The sequence below is a fragment of the Panthera tigris genome, chromosome C1, assembly GCF_018350195.1.
Source record: "Panthera tigris isolate Pti1 chromosome C1, P.tigris_Pti1_mat1.1, whole genome shotgun sequence".
NCBI classification, from domain to species: domain Eukaryota; kingdom Metazoa; phylum Chordata; class Mammalia; order Carnivora; family Felidae; genus Panthera; species Panthera tigris.
The window spans coordinates 151,982,997-152,001,101 of NC_056667.1; the positions used below are offsets into that span (position 1 = coordinate 151,982,997).

An 18,105-nucleotide genomic window follows, 5' to 3' on the forward strand; every position below is an offset into this window, starting at 1 on the left:
AAATTTTACCAACATGTAAGCCCTGTACTCTCCCCTGTTATGCAGTCTTACATATTACAGCAACATGCATTGAAGATCCCATTAGCAGCGTTATAATTTTAACTTTCAACCATTAAAATAGAAAACTTAAGAGAAGAATAACTAATTATCTTTACTCAGATATTTACCAATTCTGTTGAGCTTTCTTCATTTCTGATTATCTAAACTGATTTCTGATATTATTTCTTCCCCATGGTTTGAAGAACTTCCACGGTATTTCCATTAGAGGAACATACTGGTGATGAATTACCTTAGTTTTTCTTTATATTAGAATGTTTTTATTGCACTTCTTTTCTGAATAATATTTCACTGCAAATAGAATTTTGGGTTGATCTTTTTTGTACGAGTTGATAGTTCTATTCCTTCAAGACTTTAAATATATCATTATACTGCTTTATGGTATATATATTTGCTGATGAGAAATCTGTGGCCCATCAGATTGTAATTTCCTTAATAAAAGAAATACTTTATTTGAATCTGTATATAAAACTGGGAAAATTTCTGGGAACATACTAGTTAATTAGATATATCCCTGGAACTTGATTGGCAGTGGTTTCTAGGTAAAGTGATTGCATATTTTATAGTGTTAAAATCAAGACAACTCTGAGCATAGTGGGAATATGTTAACCATTTCTTTAGCAGAAGAAGCAAAAAAACAATTAGGATTCATGGTCACCCTAATTTTAGGCAATGAGGTGCCTTCTAAGGAAGGAAAGTATTAAAACCTAGTAGATATTTACTGTTTCTTCTTTTAAGAATAGAAACTCCCATAGGGGAAATCACCTTTCCCTCAACCCATGTTTTCAAATCTTATGATTTGAATTAGTGTTGCTATATTTCTACTGATTTTGCTGATCCTTCCAGAGATAACTTCTTATCCAGCTATGATCGATTAAAAAAGGTACAGTCCCCAGACACAGGCTGGGCCATCACATTACCTTACCAGATTTAATAAGCTCAAAGGTAGAATTCTGATGAATGCTGGATTATCGCAGTCTCTTACAGACTTATTTTGTTTTGTTCCTTTGTTTTTGTTTTCTCCGAATAGGAATCAGGAGACGAGACTCAGGTCTTCTCTGTCAGTGAAACCATGTGACTTTAGAGCTACTGCCCAGGTCCTCTGTCATTTGGAAGAAGTCAGTCTACTGTAGAAGTAAAAGAAGCATAGAAGAAAGTCTTAGGACTTGTGCTGGGAGCAGTAGTTTCCTAATTCCATTGTCCCTCTGTGCTGGATGCCTTCTACTGGTTCCAATGCAGGAACCCATAGTTCCTTCTTTTGCCTAGGTGAACTTTCTTTGGTTTTCAGTCTCTTACAACCAAAAGAAACCCAAATAATACTTATTACTCTTGTATTGTTTCTGAGACAGCAAGAAGCTCTTCATAAAATGATGAAGTAAAGATTACTAACAGGCACACAAGTACATGTATTGCAAATACTTACTTTTTTAAAAGTTTATTTCTTGAGAGAGAAAGCAAGTGCGTGTGTGCGCATGAGTGGGGGTGGGAGAGAGAGAGAGAGAGGGAGAGAGAATCCTGAGCATGCTCCATGCTGTCAGCGTAGAGCCTAATGAAGGGCTCAATACCACGAAGTATGAGATTATGACCTGAGCCAAAATCAAGAGTGGGACGCTTAACCGACTGAGCCATCCAGGTGTCCCACACATAATTATTTTTTATACTTGCATCTTATAACACTGTATTATTGTATTACATCTCTCTTATATTATGCCTCTTTCTCTTAATGCTTAAGTTTTAATTCTCAAGGATGTTTATCTAGCACCTAAGCTCTAAGAAGGTAAAGCATAAGACTGTTAAAATTGCTCTGTATAGTAACCACTTCATACTCTCGAGGTTGCTTATTATTCAACAATCACAGTGTAGGAAAAAACAACACGGTCTTGATTATTAATTCAATAAACATTTATGGTGCACCCATTCTGCTAGATGGGTGTGAAACAAAATAGAAAATGTCGTGGCACTAAGGAACTACATGCAACTGAACTAACTGCATGCAAGTTTAATGAAACTAGCAGTAAACAAGCAAACAAAGAAATAAACTACATTACTTCAGGTAGTAGTTAAGTGCTACAAAGACCTAATAAAACAGGGTAACATGACAGGGAGGAAGTGGGTTGGAAAAGTCACTTTAGAGTGGGGGGTTAAGAAAGACCACTCTGAGGAGGTCAAAGGCAGGCAGACGTGAGAATGGGGGAAGGAACTAGACTTTGGAAAAACAGTCCAGGTCCTGTAGCAGTAATGAGGTTGCTGCTTCAGGAAGACAGAAAGCCAGCAAGCTGGAATTATAGCAAAGGAGAAGAAGCGTGCTACAAGTTGACGTCACGATAATTGTTCTTTGCAGCGGTAGAGGAGAAAACCTAGGAAAATTTGAGGAATTTTTTGAGAATTAAGACTGCTCCTGTGTAGACTCAGAAAGATTCTCTGACTAAAGTAATTTGGCAAAGAAGAGAATAGGAGGAGAAACTCTTTCTTGCCTATGTATTTAATATTCCTACAGTTGGGCCTACTGCCCAATTGTAAAATTAGCTGCTCTTTGTCAGAAGTCTTCATTTGTTTGAAAACATGTTGTAAGTACTGTCAGAATTCTTTTTACCTGCGAACTCACCTTCAAATATATTACATATCTTAAACATGGTGTTATTCTTCCCTGGTTCTTTGTGACAGCTCGCTAGAGTCCCCATATGTAGGCAAAGTCAGAGATTCGAGGTGTTAAGGAAAGGTAAAGATGAGCTGGCCCGGTGTTTGTCAGTGAAGCAACGCATCAGAATCCTCTGTGGGCCCTTTTCAAGATAGCAACCGAGCTTCACTCTCCAGGACTCAGATTCACAGGACCTGGCAGAGGACTCTAGCACTATTATCTTGCAATGTGAAATGGTAAAGGTAGCAACATATTTTGACTTGCATCTCCTGCTGAGAGACTCGTTTCTCAGTAATACACAGGATGACCAGAGTGAAGACCAGAACCTTAATCTCTTGATATGGAAGTTTTTTGGTTTTTTTTGCCACTCTCCAGCCAACAGTATACCTTTTTCTTACTTTGATACGCTATGTTAAACATGTACAAAAATAGATTATGGTCCAAATGCTATTTTTTTTTTAGCATCTTTCGGTCATGCAATTCTAGAATTAGAAATCTTTGCGCCAGTTACCAGAACAAACAGCCAAAGAGAAGAAAGGAAGAAAAAGACCCCGAGTAGCCCAAATCCTGGATACAAATTCCTGGCATCAAGCTCATGCTAGTTTCCTGTAGTCCCCTTCTAGGCTCTTGGTTATTTTAGTGACTTTGTATCTAGACCCTATTTGGAGACAAACAAGACCCACACACTTGACTTGGTCAGGAAACATTTGCTTGCGGATTGATGGAGTGGTGGAAACACGGTGATTCCTGATTTCAACCAACTCTGCTGCAGCTGTAATTATGCTTATTAGCTAATGCTGATAACACCATTCATATTTTCACTAAAGAAGGACAACATTAATTCTTTTTCCTGAATGAAACATTGTCACCTGCATCCGAGGATGTAAAGTGACTTAAAATATAAAGGACTTTCCATTTCCAGACCAAATTCCTTAGTCTCTTTTTGGCTTTCAGTTGTTCCTGCCTCCAAGAAATGAGATACAAAAGCAGCTAAGAGTCGGTTCACTCCTCTGAAGCCAGAGGTAGAAGCAGTTTGGAAGACATTTTGTTTCATCTCTTTTTTAACTTCTTGAAAAATATTTCTGGAAAGAGTAGCTAATAATAAGATAGGTAGGTGGATGGCAGGGAGTTAACTAAAATGTTCAGAATAGCTCTGAGTACAATCGCATTTAAAAATAGAGAGAACAGGCCACGAACAAAACCCCACTAACTCAGTATATTTAGTTCAGATGTGGCTAATGTCCCTATTTAGCATCTTCAAGTTGCTTACACTTTCCTCACCAACCTAAGAATGTGCCTCTAGCACTGGAGAGCTTTCCAAGTCCAAGGACATGGGAATGTGAATTATCAAACAAGCTGGGGATGAAAGGTGCTGAAATCATCTTTTTACAATATTGCCAAAAACAGCTTGAGTTTCCAGGCTGCTAATTGCTGAAATATGTTTTAGCTTCCGACTTTGTTCTGAGCCCATGACCCACTCACCAAAAGGTAGGAAGCATGTTGTAAAAGAGAAAAAAAATGGCAGTAAGAGGGAGCAGAGTAAGGAACTGTTTAGCCCAGGGCCTCCTGGAAAGCCACGTTACATTAAAGGAAGTGTATCTTACTTGGGCCGTCTGCCCATACAATTTGATTTGACCACCAAAGTAATTCAGTCCTTTATTGCCTTTTCTGAACAGGAGTGAGTTAGCCACGGTCTTGAAAGTGTAGCAGTACAAATAGCTAATCTGAATTGGCTGTCTTCCTTTTTACCGTATTTCTTATTTAACTTTCTAAAAAGTTCTTTATGCCTGTTACCTCATTTCAGCCCCACACTGATTTGTTAGAGCAAGTAAAAGTCTCTGTTTTCTGTAGATGAAACTGAGGCACAAAGAACCAGAATGAGTTGCCTTAAAATCTCTTTTATTGGGGGCAGAATTAGGGATGGGCTAGGATCCCTTGCCCCTGCTGTGAGAATATTCCACTCCACTCCACTGCCACTAGTCATAAAAGTCCCTGGAATATGGTACAAAAGTAAGTTGCAGCAGCCCGTTTTGATATTTCTGAAAGAAAGCTTCAGCTACATTATTTTTCTGAAGTAGTTTATTAGCTAGCCCTGTAAGAAAACAGTTGTACCAGATAAAGGTCCCTTTCAACATTATGAATTTAATACCACAGAGGGACTTGCAGACTGAATTATCCAGACTCATCGTAGACACATATAGGCAGTCACTAAATGTGTGAATTAATGTTCGGTTATGGGTTTAGCAGATATAAATTTAAAGGTGACCCATAAGATATACTCAAATACTTTATTTTTGTTTATGCTTTTGGAGAAGTTACATCTTTACATGTGATATCTCTCCATAACATTTTTTAAATGACTTCTGGAATGTTTTTCACACGCAGGTTTAGTATTTGAACTTCATTTTGAAAAATGCCCTTTTCTTTTTTTTTTTTTTTTTTTTAACGTTTTTATTTATTTTTGAGACAGAGAGAGACAGAGCATGAACGGGGGAGGGTCACAGAGAGAGGGAGACACAGAATCTGAAACAGGCTCCAGGCTCCGAGCTGTCAGCACAGAGCCCGACGCGGGGCTCGAACTCACGGACTGTGAGATCATGACCTGAGCTGAAGTCGGACACTCAACCGACCAAGCCACCCAGGTGCCCCTAAAAATGCCCTTTTCTAAAACAAAACCTTCAGACTGAATTAGTTAAAATGATATATTCAGAGAATGGTACCAACTTATTATTGCCAACAATTATTACCTTTGTATTATTTTTTTTTTTAGGTCTGTGCTTGAATTTCATTCCGAAGATAGAGGCTCTGAAACAGCTAAAAATTGCAGGAAACGGTATCTGGTTGAGATGTCTGTGTATGTTCACACTTTGACCCACCATTTCTGCTCAAATCCATAACAAAGACAGGTCAAATCTGAAAAGAGGAAACCAAAATATGTATCTGTGTTTAAAAAGAAGACAAACATTTCTGTGGAGATAATGGAACAGAAATGCAAATTGGTGGGTGGAATTGAAGACACGGGCCTATTGAACCCACGAGTGTGGCTATCTGGGAATAAAATAGGTTAAAAGTGTTCGCTGTGAGATAGTGACACCAGAAATGGAACCAGATCAAACTGCTTGAAGCCAGGGGCTTGGGTAGGAGCTCCTCTGTTCCACTCGGGAAATAAGGCTGGGGGTGAAAAAAAAGGAACTATTGTTGCTGACCTCTTGGGGAGGTTGGACAAGGATATGGCCTCAAGACAGGGAAGGAGTAAGACTGTGCACGGCCTGCTTGAATACATCGACATATCATCGATATCCCCCCCACACACCAGGAGGATGAGTCATCATTAAAACACTTGATTCCACTGGGTGTTGTATGGAAACCAATTTGACAATAAATTTCATATATTAAAAAAAATAATAAAAATAAAAAAATAAAAAACAAAACAAAACAACAAAAAAACCCCACTTGATTCCAGGGGCACCTGGGTGGCTCAGTCGGTTAAGCATCTGACTTCAGCTCAGGTCATGATCTCGCAGTTCGTGAGTTCAAGCCCCACGTCGGGCTCTGTGCTGACAGCTCAGAGCCTGCAACCTGCTTCAGATTCTGTGTCTCCCTCTCTCTCTGCCCCTCCCCTGCTCATGCTCTGTCTCTCTCTGTCTCAAATATAAATAAAAACATTAAAAAAAATTAAAACACTTGATTCCAAACCAGGAATCCAGGGAGTTGACAAGATGGGTAGAAGTTGCTTAAGGAAGAAAATGAGTGATCAAAATTAACTAGTTTCCACTCAAAAAAAATGAGTCTGAAAGCAAATATCCCCAAAACATGAAAGCATCTAAGGCTAAAAAAGACAGTAAAAGATGCCAAACAATAGATATAAATTCTGGGACTTTGATCCTTGCACCAGAAACATCAGTATCACCTTGAAGCTTGTCCGACAGGTGGAATCTCAGGTGTCACTTCAGACCTGCTAAATCAAAACCCATGTTTTAACATAACTATTGGGCAACTCATATATCCATTAATGTTGGGAAAGCACTGCTGGAAAAGATAATATATTTATGGAATTGTTTGACAAGCTATTTAACATAAATATGATGAATTTGCTCAGAGATGATGGAAACAAGTTTCATTTTAAAAGACCAAAAGAATTAAGTAACACACACAAAAAAAGGCAGACGTGGTATATAGTAGCTGGTAAGACAATCAACCAACTCAAAGTCTTGAAAATGAGAATTATAGTCACTTGGGGGGGAGGCAATCAATAGTAGGTATATACTGTGACCAGACACAAGGGCAAAAGAAAATTAATGAGTTAAAATATTCTCCTAATGTATTTGGGCAGAACCTGGCCTGAGAGAATGAGACAAAAAGAGCAATTTAAATATGAAGAATAAACTGAAAACCTCCTACTTAAACCCAATAATGCCAATGGAGTTCTAAATAAGACTGAAAGAAAAAATACAGTCGTTTTTTGAAGCCATATTTATAATAATTATCCAGCACTGAAAGAAAATGTTACTTTAGGAATATACCATGAATACCAAGCAGGCTAAATAAAATGAATCTACATTTAGAAATACTGTAGGGGCACATGGGTGGCTCAGTGGGTTAAGCCTCTGTTTTCGGCTCAGGTCATGATCCCACAGTTTGTGAGTTTGAACCCCGTGTCAGGCTCTGTGCTCTCAGTGAAGAGCCCACTTCAAATCCTCTGTCTCCCTCTCTCTCTGCCCTTCCCCCACTCATGTGCCCTCTCTCTCTCTCTCAAAAATAAATTCTTTCTTTCTCTCTCTCTCTCAAAAATAAATAAACATTTTTAAAAAAGAAATGTTGTAATCTGCAGAACAATGATGATAATGAGAAAATCTTAAAAACCATCAAGAAGAAAAGAGAGAGAATCCAAACAACAACAATAACAATTAGACTGTAACGTGTGTCACCAGCAAAAATAGATGACAGAAGAAAGAGGAGCATTAGGTTCTATGTGCTGAGGTAAAATAGCTGATACCAGCTGAGAGGATGACATTACTGTTCCCTCCCAGTTCTTCATCTTTCCCTGTAACCTTGTCCCATGTCCTAGAACTTCAGTTTATCTCAGTAAACAAAGATTCATAAAATATTGGTAAATTTAACGTTCTGTGTGTTTTATTTATTTATTTAGAACACGTATGTGCACACGAGAGGGTGGGGGAGGGGCAGAGGGAGAAGGAGAGAGAATCTTAAGCAGGTTCCATGTCCATTGCCCCTCGTGGGGCTTGATCTCAGGAATATGAGATCATGACCTGAGCCAAAATCAAGAGTCAGGCGCTTAACAGACTGAGCCACTCAGGCACCCCAACACTGTGTTGGGTGGGTGACTTATGTTTTAGAGATAAACTTAAATTTTGAACTATTAAACCGAAATTGGGACTGTTGGGCATTGAGTTAATAAAGTATGTTGGGGGCACCTGACTGGTTCAGTTGGTTGAGCATCTGACTCTTGATTTGAAGTCAGGCCATGATCTCACAGTTCATGGGTTTGAGCCCTGCATTGGGCTCTGCGCTGACAGGGCAGAGACTGCTTGGGATTCTCTCTCTCTCTTTCTCTCTCTCTTTATCTCGCTGCCCTTCCCCCAATCACTTGCTCTCCCTCTCTCTCTCTCAAAAGTAAATAACATTTTATTTTTTAAATATTTTATATATTTTTGAGCAAGAAAGAGAGAGAGCACAAATGGGGTGAGGCAGAGAGAAGGGGGAAGAGAGGATCCGAAGGAAATTTCATGCCAACAGCTAAGAGCCTGATATGGGGCCTGAACTCTCAAACTGTGAGATCATGACCTGAGCTGAAGTCTCAGTTTAACCCACTGAGCCACCCAGGTGCCCCTTTTTATAACATTTTATTTTTTTAATGTATATTTAGTTTTGAGAGAGAGAGATCTCAAAACTAAGTAAATAAACTTTAAAAAATAAAAATAAATAAAGTATGTTGAGTTTGGGGATGTATCCAGAAGAAGAATAGAAATACTAAATAATTTTTACTTTCTTGAAAAAGGTTAAAGTTTATAGATAGGTATGTTAAAATTTAAGAAGAAAATAAATGTCATGTAAGGCTTCCAAATAAATAGGTGAATAAAAAAGAAAGGATTATGAAAAGCTCTTAAATCAACAAAAGATGTAAAAAAAAAAAAAAAAAGAGTAAACAAAACACAAAACTATATGGGAGATATAAGCCTAAAATTTTATAAAAATATTAAATTATCCTATTAAAAATCAGGTCATTGGATTATTAATTAACAAGCTTAATCTTATTAGTTAATAGGGAAATGCACCTAAATTCACATAATTAATAATTTAATAAAACCACGATAACTATAATAAGAACACTTATCATAGGCAAAAATGTTTCAGTTCAACAATATTATGTATTAAAGAGGATTTGGGGGGGAAGAACTCTTTTTTTTAATTTTTTAATGTTTTTTTTATTTATTTTTGAGAGAGAGAGAGATAGAACATGAGCGGGGGAGGGGCAGAGAGAGAGGGAGACACAGAATCTGAAGCAGGCTGCAGGCTCTGAGCTGTCAGCACAGAGCCCGACGTGGGGCTTGAACTCATGAACTGCGAGATCATGACCTGAGCCGAAGTCGGACGCTCAGCCCACGGAGCCACCCAGGTGCCCCGGAAAGAACTCTTTACTGCTGTTCAGAGTATAGAGTTAACTGGTTCAGAGAGGGATGGAAACTACCCAGTAACATTGCTGACTCAGTGCTTTCACTTCTCAGCTTAAGCCATTAATTTCATTAATGAAAAAGCAAAATTGGTTAGTAACCTGAATATACATCAACAGGAAGTCAAGTAAACATTTCTTCTCTTTTCTTATTCAGTGGAATATTACACAACAGTTGACATGGACTAGAAACCACACACGTCATTTTAATTTAATTCAATTGATTTAATTTAATTAAAGCTCAGAAATGTAATGTTGCTCAAAAAAAGCAAGTTGCAGAAAAATATGCATACATAATGAATACAACTATAAAATACCTAAAAACACGATAGGCAGCCAATATATTGTTTCTTAATTCCCACATAATAAACAACTCACTCAAGACAATGATTTTTCTCTGAAAAAAGAAGAGAGGGAATTTGAAGAAGCAGCCATAAGGAGCTTCACTTGTGTATATAGTTTCATAAATTTTAATATTTTAGTAGGTTTGATCCTTTCACAATTTTGAAAAATAGAAGCAAGAGCTGACAACCTTTCCAATAACCATGATTCTAGAATTAACTTACTCTTTTCTGCAAAAAGTCCAAATCTGATTTCAAATAGGAAACACCCTAACAGTGTGTCCTACTTATTAAAAATGTTTATCTATTAGGCGTTAGTGCTTGGAAGGTCATGTCAGGCATGGAAACTACAGCAATGAAGAAGAAAGATAATTCTCACCTCCAAGAAGCACCATCTAGCAATATTTAAGCAAAACATATTTTTGAACATTTGGGACACCAATCCTACTTAGCAAACTCATTCATTCATGTATTCAACAACTACTACATTCTATCACATGTTGAACACTCTTCTGGATTTGTGGGATACAGATGTGAAAAGCAGCAGTAATGGATACTTTAATAATGATAGTGATAATAATTCCTAACACTTAATAGGTACTCACTACTTATGAGACAGTGTTTAAATGCTGAGTATGTAAACAATACTCACAATAATAATCTACCCTAAGAGGAAAATATCATTATTACCATTCCAATTTCATAGATGTTTCATCTAATTTTCATTTCTGATAGCCATCTTTGTGTCTGAAAAAAATCATCCTCCTAAAGCATGGGGGAGAGAAAACCTCCAACTCCTCTGCACGCTGCCTTTTCTTCTCCCTACTCTAGCAGATCATTTTTTACTGAACAGTATGACCAAAGGAGTTCAAGAAATATTTATACGTAAGCATATATTTTTCTATAGGTACACTAGAGGCCTGTGGAATTACCATGAAACTTCAGCTGATTTCAGTTCCAACCAAAACCCAAGGGCAGTGCACAGTACGATACAGTGTCTTTAGGGGACAGTGCAGAACAACCATTTATTAGAGCCACTGAAATTTTCTTGTTTCGAAATATGACTAGGAGATCCTCTTAGAAAACTAGATCTTGTTTTTCATATAACAAAATGTAAATGCAACAGTGTTTGTTTTACTTTCGGCTGAGACCCCAGAGTAGGTGGCATCCAAACTTGCATTGCAAAACCAGAAGCTAGGTTCCTGGGCAGGGCTTCCAAAGGAGGTGGTTGTGAGCAAGCACGGCCATGCTTAGCTGAACCCCTACAACCGAATAATCTACCAAATAATATTGGACCGGTTGGAAGAATGAGACCGGAAATTAAAGGGAAGATTCTTTGAAGAGAGTTCGATGCATTCCTTCTACTTCCCTTATCTTGGTGGACAAGAGGGGACTTCCCCTTTAGCCAAAGCTATGTGAGAAAGGTTTCAAGACCACTCTTCAAGGAACTTGACTAACGTTTTAAGAACTGCTTCCTAAAAACTTTCCTAAAGACGAGTGGTTGTGGCTGGCTGGCTTCTGAGGGTAGCAAAGAGAAGCAGTTCTGTAGGGAATACATCTGAAATACACGGATGGTGAGTGTTTCCCAGTGGGGCAAGTGAGCACCAAGGAAGATATCTTAAGATCAACTTAAATGCACTTTTCCCAAGTATGGCACTTCATAAGAGAGAGACAGTCCATGTCAAATGGACCATAGGAAATTAGGGGCCCGTAGGGAAATACTAAGCTAGATGAATTCTTTGCCTGAATTAAAAGAACTGGGTAGGTCAGAAGTCTCCAGAACTGAAGGATCCTCCAAAGAACTCACGAATACAGTGCAGGAGAAAATAAATGACTCAAATTTAAGAAAATAGATGACTTTAAATGTAAAACATCTGCTCTCCTAGATGAAACTAATACCAAATTATCTGGGTTCCAGTCAAGGCCAATCTTCCCTGCCCTTTACCTCTCCTCTCTCTCCACTTGCAAACTGAAGGGGCCAGAGCTATTCACTGTGGAGGAGGAAGAGAAGGGCAGTGAGGTGTGGAGCCAAACAGAGGTGATGCTTCAGGCATTCTGCCCTCAGTAGAACCCTAACTGGGCCTGAGGGAGAAGCTTTAAATTAAAATGAGTTTCAAAGTATTGACTGTTAAGAGCACAGAGCATTCTAATTGCTCAACTAAGTCTACTTTTTGTGATTTAAAGATGTTTATGACAGGAAAGGGACCAAAAGTCATGGGATCCCTCCTAGATTTTACTCAGGGAAGAGGGAAGAAGAGTCCATAGAGACGGCTTGAGTGAGCATTGGGGGTAGGCAGTGGGGGGGAGGGGGCGGGCAATCGAAGCAGAGAAAATGTGTTTCCTTATTTCTTCTTGAGTCTTGCTTGTTCTGTCAGTCAGTGTTTCGCAGGGTTGTTTAAAAGGACAGTTGACAAAATCAGTTGTAGGAGCAGTATGGGTGACTAGGATTGTCTACAGAGAGAAAGCAGTGACTACGCAGGAAAATCTGAGGAATGTTTAAGGACAGGGGTATCTGGAATTCAGTTTCCAGTCATTTCTGGTATTAGACTAGGATGTAACTCCCAAGATACCCAGACACGAGGAATACTCTCACCTGTGTACCGTTTCATCTCTCCTACTGATTTAGGGAATTGCAAAGAGTCTGTGAAATACCTTTGGATGAGTACCAAATGGGGATAAGAGCAGCTGCAGGAGGGTGAGATTCAAGCCACATCAAGTATCTGTGGAACCAAGGGGCAACTGGGTGGCTCAGTCGGTTAAGCATCCAACTCTTGACCTCCCCTCGGGTCATGATTTCATGGTTTATGAGCTCAAGCCCCACGTCAAGCTCCATGTGGGGGTCAGCTCTGCCCTGACAGCCAGCACAGAGCTTGCTTGGGATTCTCTGTCTTTTCCTCTCTCTGCTTCTCCCCCACTCATTCTCTCTCTCTCTCTCTCTCAAAATAAATAAACTTAGAAAAAAGAATACATGGAAGCCAGAAATCAGAGCAAGAGGTGGTTAGAAAACTAAGTCTCAGAAAATCCCTGCTTTTAGACATTGTTAATGAGAAGCAATGACTAGGTTTTCTGCCTGAACAGGATGAGAGCTTAAGAAATTTATATTATAAAGCAAAGAAAGACTGAACCTAGGAAACTGGAAAATTTAGTTATGTCCAAGTAACTGCCACCTCTATTAGATATACAGAAAATATCTTAGAACAATTATGAGTAATCAGATTGATAGGGACATATTGTAATAAATCCCTTTCTAAGTAAAATATAGGTTAATTATGGGCTAGCACATATGCCCAACTGACACCCTATGCTATTTAACATTTATTCTATCAATCAGAAGAAAATCAAGGCAAAAATCACTGAGTGATAAGGTGCTTATTTATTTCTTCTAGTGCCTTCAATAGTGTTTTGGCTGCTGCGTAATCTTCATGAGACTCAGACATGCTAAGTGAAGCTAGTTTTCAAGTGTCACTCTTGGCAAGTGAGATTCCTTTTATAAAAATGTCTGCTGAGCTTTGACACTTAGACTGAAGTGTGTGTCCACATATCTGCTATAACGTGAATATGTCTTTGTTCATTCCGACTCACAGATCCTTCAGTCAACACAAAAGTGCTTTACAGATGAGCAATTCAAGACTGCAAAATCAAAGGTGGTATGCAAAGCTATCTTTCTCCAAGCACTGCTGATCGTCCTACCTTGGGGAACCGGTAACCCTGATGTTGCTATCTAGTTTCCAGATCTCCACAGAATGTTTATGCACGGTCATGTCATTGTCATTCTCTGAGAAGAAGAATGGTTTTGGAGACCAGAGACAGCACCAAATTAGCTGAGAATTACAGGAGAATGTCCCTTTTCTCTGTCTACCATCGGTATCTACCAAATATCTGGAAACTTTATTTCTTCTGTGGGATTTTATGAACCTCTTCACTGAGGGCTGGCCTTGACCACTTTATTAATGATGATGATGTTTGTTAATATATTTTCTAAATCACAACTTCTCCATTCAGATTCTCACATGCCACTGTTTCCTACTTTTAGTAATAAAAATAATTTCAAAGCGGAAGTCTATAAAACAATCCAAGACATCAGTATCTATGATAATGGCCAAGTAGTTACATCAAGACACCTCAGAATATTTTTAATGATTTTTTTCATACTTGATCGGACAAAAATGGTATTTGTGAGCAGATAGGATTTTGCATTTTCTCCATGGCACTTTTCTGGCAAGTCCCAAATCTTGAAGATGTTCAGAAGGTTGGCAAATTGCTAAAACAGTGATGACTCTGGCTAGAAGGCAACGTCCAGAAATATTTTTGTAAATATCAAGAAGTCCGCCAAATAAGAGTGAGCTCAGTATTTTGGCTTGGGTGTCTAATCTCCAAGCAGCAAAGCCCATTAAGGAAACAGCCTGCATTTTCAGACATAATAGTAAGGAAGAAGTTATACCTGTCACTGAGTACTTAGTTTCTTGGCTTGCATGTCGAAAACTACCTCTCTTCAATTTAAAGGTGCCCTAGCCTAATTCAACAGGTCAAAGGTCCTAATTTCTAATTTGCTAAGCAATTTATCACATATTACTTACACCCTCTCAAGTCAGATCAAAAGCTACCACCAAATCATGGCAATGAATCCAGATGTGAGGAACTTTGTGATTAATTCACTGGGAGGGTTTGTTGTTAAATATCAGATACATACCTTCAATTTGAAGCATAATGTTTGTATTCTAGCTTGCAATTATTTAAATAATATTTGTGCAAAAATATGGAGAAGGGAACAGGGTAAATCCTAATGTGTCTTTCCTGAAGCAATTACAAATGAATTAAAAGTTATTTAGAATTCAACTTCAGATAAAAAACCTCTTGGGTTACGCATAGAGGTTTCTGGGAGTACTTAGAAATGTTGCATGAATCTTCCCACTAGGAAGATGCTCTGAAATAACAGACCATATGTCTATATTTAAGAAATAGAGATTCCCTCTGTATCTGAACTGCATAAGGGGACAGAAGGCAGACAGAGCAAAAATTATGTTCTAGCTTTCTGCTCAGCAAGAAGCACTGATGTCCAAAGATTGCTACCTCTGGAGCCAGACAACATGGATTTGTATCCCTGCTCTGCCCCTTATTAATGCCTTAACTTTACAAGCCCCAGCGTCCTTACTAACACAAGTGGGAGATTATTGAAAAAAGTGATGATTGTAGTCACTGTCTCACAAAAATGGAGATGGAATGATTGCCCACAGTATTGTTGTTATTTTTATTGTGAAGCCCCAACAACAAAATTTATGATAAAGGTGATGATATCCCAATGCCCCACAACAAAGTAATGATAGTCATCAAGTAGAAATGGTGATGGACCATGAAAAGCTGAAAATTGGATATTATAATATGTGAGTAATTGGAAGGTCAAGCATTAATTAAGAGTCCTAACAGGTATTTATCTATATCTAATGTTATTGGTTAGGTATAGCTCTAAGCATAGAGTGTCAGAGAGAAAGAGTATTTTTATTCATTTGTGTATTTACTTTTCTCTCATGTAATTGCCTCATAATTTAACAGTTAAAGTATTAATATAAAAACTAAGCAAATTCTAGAAATATAAGTTTTCCCCAAATCTCTCTAAATAAGCCATTTAGTTTAGTGAACACTGAAAGTAGATCTGGATTTAAATTATGATTTTCCTCTTGTTAATTTCCATAAGTTACTTCTGAGTCTTAGTTTTTTCATCTATAAAATGGGAAATATAATAGCCACTCTGTTGAGCTGTTACAGGGTTGGATGGAATAATACAATAAAGCTCCTAATATAGTATCTAGTCATGATTTCAATTCAATTAAGTTAGTAGTAATTATTATCCCTGCTATTAATATGATTATTATCAAGAAAAAACCACAAAAATCATGTCTTCTGTCATCAAGTCTAAAATCCTAAAAATTAAAGCTATTTTCACAAGTTCAGCTTATTTCAGTAAGTCCTATTCAGTTATTTTAATTATTGTCTAGTGGCAGTAGATATCCATGCATCCATCAAACACATTTTATTGAACATATACTATGTGCCAGGCATGTGATAGCAAACAAAATAAACTTGGCCGTTGCTCCCATGGTGCTTGGAATCTTGTGAGGAAATTAAAAATATGCAAAGAGACAACTACAATAAATGATGATTAGTGCTACCCTTGGAGAAGTACTAGCGAAATGGGAGCACCTGACCCAGACTCGTAAGGAAAAGCTGAGTTTGAATATTGTAGTAAGAATTACCTAAGAAAACAGAAGAATACAGTTTTTCTAGGAACAACACTGAGAAGGTTCAGAAGCTACATAGAATGCTATACATTAAAGTAACAGGAAAAAAAAAGACAAAAGTATTTAGATTTGTACAGTGTGGAAAAGTAAGAGGTACTAAATGAGGGTAGAGAGAGAATTTTGATGCTGATATCTCAGGGCCTTGGGAATCTCAAGGAAGTAGAATTTTCCATAAGAGTACTGTACAAAGAAGGATTAGAAATAAAACTACCACGGGGCACCTGGGTGGCTCCCAATGGTTAAGCATCCAACACTTGGTCTCAGTTCAGGTCTTGATCCCAGGATCGTGAATTTGGGCCCTGTGTTGGCTCCTACCTAAAAAAATAAAATAAAACAAACAAAAACAAACAAACAAACAAACAAAAAAAAGAGCTTATAACTACCATATTATCCAGTAATCCCATATCTGGCTATTTATTCAAAATAATTGAAATCAGAATCTCAAAGAGATATTATCACTTTGGTGTTCATTGCACCATTATACACAATAGTCAAGATGCGGAAACAACCTAAATGTCCTTTGACAGGTGAATGGAAAAAAGAAAATGTGATATATACCTACAACGGACCGTTATTCAGTATTAAAGCAAAAGAAAATTCTGCAATGACATAGATGAACCTTGAGGACATTGTGCTAAGTGAAATAAGTAAGTCACAGAAAGACACATGCTGTGATGTGATTCCACTTATAAGAGCTCTCTCGATAGTCAGATTAACAGAATCAGATTGCAGAATGGTGGTTACCAGAGACCGTGAGGAAGAGGAAATATGGAGTCATTAAGTAACAGAGATAAAGTTTCAGTTAAGCAAGATGAATAAGCTTTAGAGATCTGCTGGACAAATATTGTACCTGTCCTCAAAAATACTGTATTTGTACTTAAAATTTTGTTAAGAGAGTAGATATCATGTTAAGTGTTCTTATCAAAATAAAATAAAGTGTTGTTTTTTTTTTTTTTTAAAGAACAATCAGGGCTTACTGTTCAATTACGTTTTTAACAAAACTTTTTCTAAAGCGTGTTTCATAGATCTAGAGATACTTATATAAAACTTAAGGTTTGGAATCTCCTTCTATATGAGGCACAGTAACACCCAGGCCACCAGAATTCGACACTTCTAAGCCTTTCAACTCTACACAAAACAATGTTTACTTTGAAATTTCTCTTTTAATACCAAGGTGTGCCAGCGGCTTTTCTAATGGGTTAACGGCAGCTTCTGTCTCCTCAGAAGGGGAATATCAGAAATAAGCTGTTTTCTTTTGTGAGTCCGGCTATCAGCTGAACAGGGACAGAACTTTTCAATTGGAAGCCACTCAAATGGTGACACCAAGCCTGAGCGCAAACAAATGCTGACCTCTGCCTTGGTTCTAAAATGCTGCTTCCTTTCTCCACAGCCAATAAGGCAATATTTTTATTTCCTTCAGAAACACCTGATAGGTTTCGGTGAGAAAAAGTAATTCTGCAGCAAATTGTGCAGGCAACGAATTGAAGTAAATGGGAGGTCCTGTCCATTAGCTCATTCCAAGGCCAGGATAAAAGAAAACTGTGGCTTTAAGAAGAGATGGAAAAATTGGACCAGACTCTTTCTGGATTTTAACTTTTAAAAAGTCCACTTTCTGCTGATTCAGTCGAATAAAGCTTTTTTGCCCGTTGCCTTTCATTCTTTTCAACTCTTATTTTTTTTCCTGTCACTCCATTCTATACAAACTGGCCACTTACATTTCATGTTTTGAAATAATCACTTACTTTTACGGGGAGAAAAAGTTGTCAGATATACCATTAACATCCTGAATAACTGATAGAAGGAAGGGACTTGAAATTTTGCTTTTTGAGATTTTCTCCACCTTGGAGAACTAATTAACATAAATTTTTCCAAGCAATACAGTTCAAGTCCTATAAACTTTGTTCTCTGATATTCACACTAGTCAGCTTATCTTATCTTAACTTAAATTTTCTTTTCTATCTATTAGCCTTTTCAATCTCTTAAAGATTTCTCATAAATTGTTAATAATTCCCTTTAGGCTTTAGGTTCTGTTCCAGCAATCATAGATTCAAATTAAGTCCTGAAAGCCTTTGTTAATTCAAT

At 37.8% G+C, this 18,105-nt stretch overlaps 1 long non-coding RNA gene across 4 annotated transcripts in view; it reads left to right on the top strand.

Annotated features, from left to right (window-relative positions):
* Positions 1 to 13,661, top strand: part of LOC122241362 — a 39,813-nt gene extending 26,152 nt beyond the window's left edge. For 2 of the 4 annotated variants that reach the window (XR_006221456.1, XR_006221454.1), the window contains 2 exons: positions 1,088 to 1,323; positions 5,466 to 5,749. This is a non-coding gene — a long non-coding RNA (uncharacterized LOC122241362). Of the gene's footprint in view, positions 1 to 1,087; positions 1,324 to 5,465; positions 5,750 to 13,113; positions 13,203 to 13,311 lie in introns of those variants that run through there. The other 2 variants (XR_006221455.1, XR_006221457.1) reach the window with 2 other exon arrangements.
* The last annotated feature ends 4,444 nt before the right edge of the window (positions 13,662 to 18,105 follow it).